At 42.9% G+C, this 8164-nt stretch overlaps 1 long non-coding RNA gene across 1 annotated transcript; it reads left to right on the top strand.

The window, feature by feature from the left end:
• Positions 1-647: 647 nt before the first annotated feature.
• On the top strand, positions 648-3853 carry LOC129709969 (uncharacterized). Its single transcript, XR_008725605.1, has 2 exons — positions 648-866; positions 1869-3853. It is a non-coding gene; the product is annotated as an uncharacterized LOC129709969 (long non-coding RNA).
• Positions 3854-8164: the final 4311 nt, after the last annotated feature.

Below are 8164 nucleotides of genomic sequence, written 5' to 3'. Positions count from 1 at the left end.
CAGCTAACACTGCCCCCCAGCTTCGTGTCATCCGCAAACTTGGAGATGTTGCATTCAATTCCCTCGTCCAAATCATTAATATATATTGTAAATAGCTGGGGTCCCAGCACTGAGCCTTGCGGTACCCCACTAGTCACTGCCTGCCATTGTGAAAAGGACCCGTTTACTCCTACTCTTTGCTTCCTGTTTGCCAGCCAGTTCTCTATCCACATCAATACTGAACCCCCAATACCGTGTGCTTTAAGTTTGTATACTAATCTCTTATGTGGGACCTTGTCGAAAGCCTTCTGAAAGTCCAGATACACCACATCCACTGGTTCTCCCTTATCCACTCTACTAGTTACATGAGGTTTATCAGAATAGTCTAGGTTAGAACATGTTTAGTTTAGTCTAGGCGGACCGAGTGGAGGTGTTCAGCAAAACGATCGCCAAGCCTGTGCTTGGTATTGCTGATATATAGAGGCCCACACCTGGAACAATGGATACAGTAGATGAGGTTGGAGGAGGTGCAAGTGAACCTCTGCCTCACCTGAAAGGACGTCTGGGTCCTTGGACAGAGTCGAGGGAGGAGGTAAAGGGGAAAGTGCTGGGGAGGGGGTGGTTTGGGTGGGAAGGGATGAATTGACCAGGGAGTTGTGGAGGAAACCAAAGATCCTAGAGGAGCAAGATAGACCACTCCTCGAAAAACGCGTAGTATGACGTGTGTGATCGTCGACGCCATTTTTCGAGGCATTTATTGGGCTTCCCCCACACTGTCATGGCGTCCTTATCTAAATTTCATCTCACTGCTCTGCTATCAAGTATTCTAATCGTAAATCTAAACGACCCGACCTGTCATTCTTTAGGTTCCCCAATAAAAAAGAAAGGTGAGAAAATATTTTTATTATTTTCAGTCGATATTCTGTCGTGAAAATGTTATTTTCTGTTCTCCCATCAACAGCCATTGGGAAACTGGGTTTGTCGGTACATTAGAAAGTTATTAGACTTATTTTTAATAGATCTTTACTTACCATAATAATAAAGACAATTTTAACACTTCTGTACATTTTTGGTTTTGTTCTTGTAAGGGATTGGTCTCCACAATATGGCCCGCGGACACATCAGGCCCAGTGACCACGGGATTTTTCGAGCTCAGATTCGTGTCCGAGAATGCGGCGGCTGTTACCCATTATGTCCCTCGAATTGTCGAGACATCACAAGCAAAGATCACAAGCCCGCCGTGAAGAAGGGTGCAATCAAATATTATACAACTCTGCTCTATCATCTTTGGGTGCAATGGTGGGTCGGGGGGTTAGGCGGCGGCGGCCGCAATGGGACGGCTGCGCGTTATCATGTGGTATCGTTCCACTCCCTCTCCCCCTTCTCCCTCTCGCCCATCTCCCTGTCCCCCTTCTCCCTCTCCCCCCTTCTCCCTCTCTCCCCTCTCCCCTCTCCCCTCTCCCCCCCTCTTCTCACGATCTTCTCCCTCTCTCTCTCCCTCTCTTTCGATCTCCCTCTCCCCTCTTTTCTCTCGATCTCTCTCTCTCCCTCTCTTCTCTCGATCTCTCTCTCTCTCTTCTCTCGATCTCCCTCCCTTCCCTCTCTCCCTCCCTTACCTCTTCGTGAGAGTTGGCAGCTCTGCTATGCCTTGGGTCCAAAAGAGGATAGAAAGAAAATACTTAATGGTCTTTGTAAGAAGATTTTAATAAGCTCTTCTACATTTAAGGTAAATTGACATATTAGAGGCAAAATACATCTTCAACATACAGATCTCCACACAACTGAAAACAATTGCATTTAAGTGATATATCATCCATTGTTCAGGCATGTAGTTATGATCATCTTTTTTCTTATTAGTTAATCCTAAATGATATCTCCTGTAATTTCAGATGTCAACAGTGGGTCCAGAATACTCATCGACAAGATCTCCTGCACCGAACTGCAGAGTATTTGTCAAATAACTGCCGTCTTATGTACATTGTGTGAAATTGTGATTTGTTAACTGCACAAAACTAATGCAAATGGCGATATATTTATTATTGTATCTACGTTGGACATTTTGCTCTTTGGTGTCAGAACGCGGGGTGGGAGATTGCAACCTTCACGTGGTCCGCCCTGTTTCGACAAATGCAATCAACCCGGTGTGCACAGTCAAATAAGATCAAATAGAACAAGTTGTCCTACAACTTTAGGCTGTGCACGCCATACGCAATAAGAAGAAGAAGAAGTGTCAGAACGCAGTCTGAAGAAGGCTTCCGACCTGCAACGTCACCTATTCCTTTTCTCCAGAGATGCTGCCTGACCCACTGAGTTACTCCAGCATTTTGTGTCTATCTCTGTTTAGATTGGACTCGTGGGTGGAGATTGCGGCTGGTCTGGTGATCTAGAACGAGGGCCAAAGTCTCAGAATATGGGTCATGATATTTAGTAATGAGACAAGGAGCAGTTTCTTCACTCAAGGGCTGGGAATCTTGGAATTCTTTATCGCGTGAGATGGTGGAAGTCGAGCCCTTGAAAGGAGAGATATTTTTTTTCAAATACGAAAAGGATGAAGGATAATGGAGAGAATGTGGGAATAAGGTGTTGAGTTGCAGGATCAACAATAATCTTACTGATGGTGGTGTGAACTTAGATGGCTTATCCTTGCTTCTATTTCTTACAGAGACACAGCACGGAAACAGGCCCTTTGGCCCACCGCGTCCGCATTGACCAGCGATCCCCGCACACTAACACCATCCTACACACACTAGGGACAATTTACACTTATACCAAGCCTACAAACCTGTATGTCTTTGGAGTGTGGGAGGAAACCGAAGATCTCGGAGAACACCCATTCAGTCACGGGGAGAATGTACGAACTCAGTACAGACAGCACCCACTGTAAGGCAGCAACTTTACTGCTGCACCACCATGCCGCCCTTAATCCACTAGGGCACTAGGTTACAATAAACTTCCTACATATTCCAGGAATGCATCTCATAAAAATGGGAGAGGTTTAAATGCATTGTAAAATCTGCTCTCAGTTTCCTAGATCGGTATTGCTCTAATGGCCTCTTTGTATCATTTTCTTTGATTTAAACCATCCATTGTTTTGCATTTAGATTTTATTTTTCCCCTGTGGATCACAAGGCACTGTTTGTTTCAGGGGTGACTCTAATCTCCAGCGTAATTTGACAAGACAGCCAAGAGGGCAAACACAGGCAGTTCAGAGCTGCTGCCTGTATCGCATGAGAGAACAAGAATGAGACCAACTTGTTTTTTGCAGATCATCAACCCCTGACTGATGTTATCAATGCCGATGGTGACTCAAGGAGACTCAACCAGGTGGTGGTTTACAAAGGTCCATGCCCATTGTTCCTCATGGCATACCACCAGCCTCAACAGATCACCTAGTCATAGAGTCTCACAGCGTAGAAGCAGGCCCTTCAGCTCAACTTGCCCACGCTGGCCAACATGTCCCATCTACACTAGTCCCACATGACTGCATTTGGCCCATACCCCTCTAAACCTGTCCTAACCATCAAATAACCTAACAGAACTGTCATATGAGGAAAGATTTAAAAGACTAGGCTTGTATTCACTGGAGTTTAGAAGGATGAGGGGGGATCTTATCATATTGTTTACAGTGTACTATGTTTACAGATTCTGTTGTGCTGCTGAAAGTAAGAATTTAATTGTTCTATCTGGGACAAGCTAGATGCAGGAAATTGTTCTACATGACAATAAAACACTCTTGTTAGATGCAAGGGGATCTTATAGAAACATCTAAATGAATAAAAGGACTGAACAAGCTAGATACAGGAAAAATGTTCCCAATGTTGGGCGAGTCCAGAACCAGGGGCCACAGTCTTAGAACAAAGGGGAGGCCATTTAAGACTGAGGTGAGAAAAAACTTTTTCACCCAGAGAGTTGTGAATTTGTGGAATTCCCTGCCACAGAGGGCAGTGGAGGCCAAATCACTGGGTGGATTTAAGAGAGAGTTAGATAGATCTCTAGGGGCTAGTGGAATCAAGGGATATGGGGAGAAGGCAGGCATGGGTTATCGATTGGGGCTGATCAGCCATGATCACAATGAATGGCGGTGCTGGCTCGAAGGGCCAAATGGCCTCCTCCTGCACCTATTTTCTATATTTCTAGAACACTCATCCAGCAATCCTCGAGCCCACCAGCTCATCCCGTAGTCAATTCATCAGCTTTTCCATAAGAACTTCCATCAGTTCTTCCAAAAGAATGACAATCAGCCAATCTCGATTACCCTCAGCCCATCAAGCAGCCCCTTAATTCACCCAGAAGTCTGAACTATTGAATGCTCACTGCATCTCTTTCCATGTCAGCAAGTTAATATCCAGCTGCATGAACCATGTGAAAAATGAATAAATAGATGCATGTGGTGCAGTGATTTGTGCAGCACTATAGGCCTGGAGACCAAGAGGAGTTCACCATTGAACGGAGTTTGAACGGGGGGGGCTTGAGGCCCCCGACCGAGGAAGAACAAAAGGAAGGGACTTGAACTTTATTTCGCCTTCCATCACAGTGAGGAATGTGTAGGAGTCACTTTGGTGAATGTCCGTATTAAAATGTGTTTTTGAGTGCTGTTGCTTTTAATTGTATGACTGACCTGGCCAATGAAATTCCTCGTATATTGCAAAACATACTTGGCAAATAAAATCTGATTATGATTCTGAAAAGCCTTTCCCTTCCATACTCTTTCCTCTCTTTGATCTTTTTGCAGCTGACTGCCTTTCTGTACTTGTTGCAAGAGATTGTCGCGGCATCCAGCATCCTCGGAGAATGTAGAATTAAAGGCAGAGGCAATGCCAGTTTTAAAGATGGTTATTTGCCTCAAGATTGGGTTATTGTATCTCCAGAACCTCCCCAGAGGCTCTGGGAGACACAAGGTTCAAGAGGGAACACAAAAAGCCTAATTAGGAAGAATATTAAGAGTAAGATTTTCAATTAAAATACTGTAATTGATGGAACCTTGCCTTTAAATTGGTTCTTGGATGAAACCCTGATGGTTCTCACATTGTCTCTTTAAATTTACTCTCCTTTTCACACTTGCATTAAAACACACAGCCACCGCCATTCACAGTGATACTGCCCGGCAGTCTCATAATTACAGTCAACACAGCTACCTTGACAGCCACACAAAATGATGTAAATAAAAATTGTTTTCCTTGTTTAAGAAGTTCAATTTAGAATTATTTGAAATTGTGGGGGTTGGTACAAAATACTGTTGACCCACAAATGTGTTGCTATGAGACATTCACATTTAAAAAATCCATGTCTCAAAAAAAGCAAGAAGGTGCCCATGTTATTTGACCAACTTATCAGATGAATTTAAATATGTAGGTATGTATGCATTAGTTTTGCTCCTAATTCCCTTTTCCAAATCATTAATATATATGGTAAACAGTTGCGGCCCCAACACCAAGCCTTGCGGCAAAAAAATCCAGAAGATTAGTCAAACATGATTTCCCTTTCATAAATCCATGTTGACTTGGACTAATTATTTTACTGCTATCCAAATGCCCCATTATTACATCTTTTATAATTGACTCCAGCATCTTTCACACCACCAAAGTCGGGCTAACTGGTCTGTAATTCCCCGTTTTCTCTCACGCTCCTTTCTTGAAAAGTGGGATAGCATTAGCTATCCTCCAATTCACAGGAACTGATCGTAAATCTATTGATCGTTGGAAAATGATCATATGTATAAATATATATGTGTGTATATATGCATGTATGTGTATATATGCATGTATATGTGTGTGTGTATATATGTATGTATATATATGTTTATATATGTGTGTATGTATGCATATAAATGTATCCATATGTATGTGTGCATATGTATGTGTATACGTATGTATGTATGTGTATATATGTATGTATGTGTATATATGTATGTGTATATATATGTATGTGTATAAATATATATATGCATATATTTATTATTACTATATAATTATATATATAATTGCCTTTATGGTTTATATATATCATCTTACAAGACAAATAAATTAATAGTGATTATTTAAATCAAAGTTGCTTCTGATCCATGAGAATAACTTTATTATCTCTAACTTGCCTCTCACACACAGACACACATTCATATAAATATGTAAAATATATATACGTTAATTTTAATTTTGTGCAGTGTGTGTTAAAGCAATACAAGGGAAACTACGCAAAGGAGGGGGCTGTTCCCGCTACAAGATACTCGAGGATCTTTGCTTTGGATCAAAGATTATAGCGGAGCTATATAATCTTTGCTTTGGATCACAGCGGGTGGCATACCGGAAGTCGCGCGTCGCATTGAAAAATGGCGGCCGTGACGTTCCGTCACGTACTACACGCCAGTCCATTGGATTTCGGAGGAGTGGTCTATCTTGCTCCTCTAGGATCTTTGGAGGAAACAGTCTCTGTGGAAAAGCTGGTGGCTTTGGTATTTGGTTGCAGTCATAAGTAGTATAGTAGGGGGCTTGAGAACAACATTCTTGTGGGGCACTAGTGTTGAGGATTATCGTAGGAGATGAATTGTTCCCTATCCTTGCTGATTGTGGTTCGTTGGTCAGGAAGTTGAAGATCCAGTTTCAGAGGTGACGGCTGACTCCACATTTCATAAGTTTGGAGATGAGCTTGCGGATAATACTATTGACACCAGAGCTATAGGTCATAAAGGAATAGGAGTAGAATTAGACCATTTAGCCCATCAAGTCTCCATTTAATCATGGCTGATCTACCTCACCTTCTTAACCCCATTCTTCTGCCTTCTCTCCCATAACCTCTGATACCTGTACTAATCAAGAATCTATTTACCTCTGCCTTAATACCCACTGACCTGGCCTCAACAGCCTTCTGTGGCAAAGAATTCCACAGATTCACCACCCTCTGACTTTAAAGAAAAATCTCATCTCGTTCCTAAAAGAACGTCCTTTAATTCCGAGGCTATGATTTCTAGTCTTAGACTCTCCCACTAGTGTAAACATCCTCCCCACATCCACTCTTTTCAAGTCTGACAAAGATTTACGAGGATGGTGCCAGGACAAGAGGGTGTGAGCTATAGGGTGAGGTTGAGTAGGCTGGGTCTCTACTCAGGATGAAGGGAGGATGAGGGGTGATTTTATAGAGGTGTATAAAATCATGAGAGCAATAGATTGGGTAGACACACAGAGTCTCTTGCCTAGAGTAGGGGAATCTAATGCCGGAAGACATAGGTTCAAGGTGAAGGGGAAAAGATTTAATAGGAATCTGAGGGGTAACTTTTTCACACAAAGGGTGGTGGGTGAATGGAATAAGCTGGCAGAGGAAGTAGTTGAGGCTGGGACTATCCCAATGTTTAAGAAGCAGTTAGACAGGTACATGGATAGGACAGGTTTGGAGGAATATGGATCAAGCTAGGGCAGGTAGGACTAGTGTAGCTGGGACATGTTGGCCGGTGTGGGCAAGTTGTCCACACTGTATCACTCTATGATTATGTCCTTCTCCAGGTGTTCCAGGGATGAGTGCAGGGCTGGGGAGATGAAGTGCAGTGCATCAAGCCTGCTTGATAGATTGGATTTAATATGTGCCATAACCTGTCTCTACCGGAAGTTGAACACGATTGGAATGTTTTCTCTTGAGTATTTGAGGTTGAGGAAATGTGATTGAAGTGTATAAAATATTGAGGTGTAGTCAGAACCTTATTCGCAGGATGGAAATGTCAAAGACTAGAGGCCATGGAAACAGACGAGTGATCTTGATATCGATCACCCATTCACACTAGTTCTACGTTGCCCCATTCCCACATCCACCCCTTACGCACTTGAGCAGTTTACAGAGGTACATTTACAAGGACTGCGTTGCTTTAGGTCAGACTTGTGAGAAGTTTTATTTTATTAGTGGTGGGTGTCTGGAATGTCCCTCCAAGGGGGGGGGGCAGATTTGAAATGAGGTTTTAAGAGACATTCAGATAGGCAGGGAATGGCGGAATACAAATGACATGCAAGCATTGGAGGCCAGTTTAACGACATTATTTTCGGCATAGATTCTATGTGTGGGACTTTATTTCTTGGAGTGCAGGAGGTTGAGGGGTGATGTTATCGAGGTGTAAGATCATGGTGGGGAGATAGATAGGGTGCATGCACAGTCTTTTACCCACGGCGTGAGGAATTGAGAAATCGAGGACATCGATTTATGGTAA

Source organism: Leucoraja erinacea, chromosome 26 (assembly GCF_028641065.1).
Source record: "Leucoraja erinacea ecotype New England chromosome 26, Leri_hhj_1, whole genome shotgun sequence".
NCBI classification, from domain to species: Eukaryota; Metazoa; Chordata; class Chondrichthyes; order Rajiformes; family Rajidae; genus Leucoraja; species Leucoraja erinaceus.
Note: the sequence above shows the minus strand (reverse complement) of the source record. Positions and strands in the feature narration are given on the sequence as shown.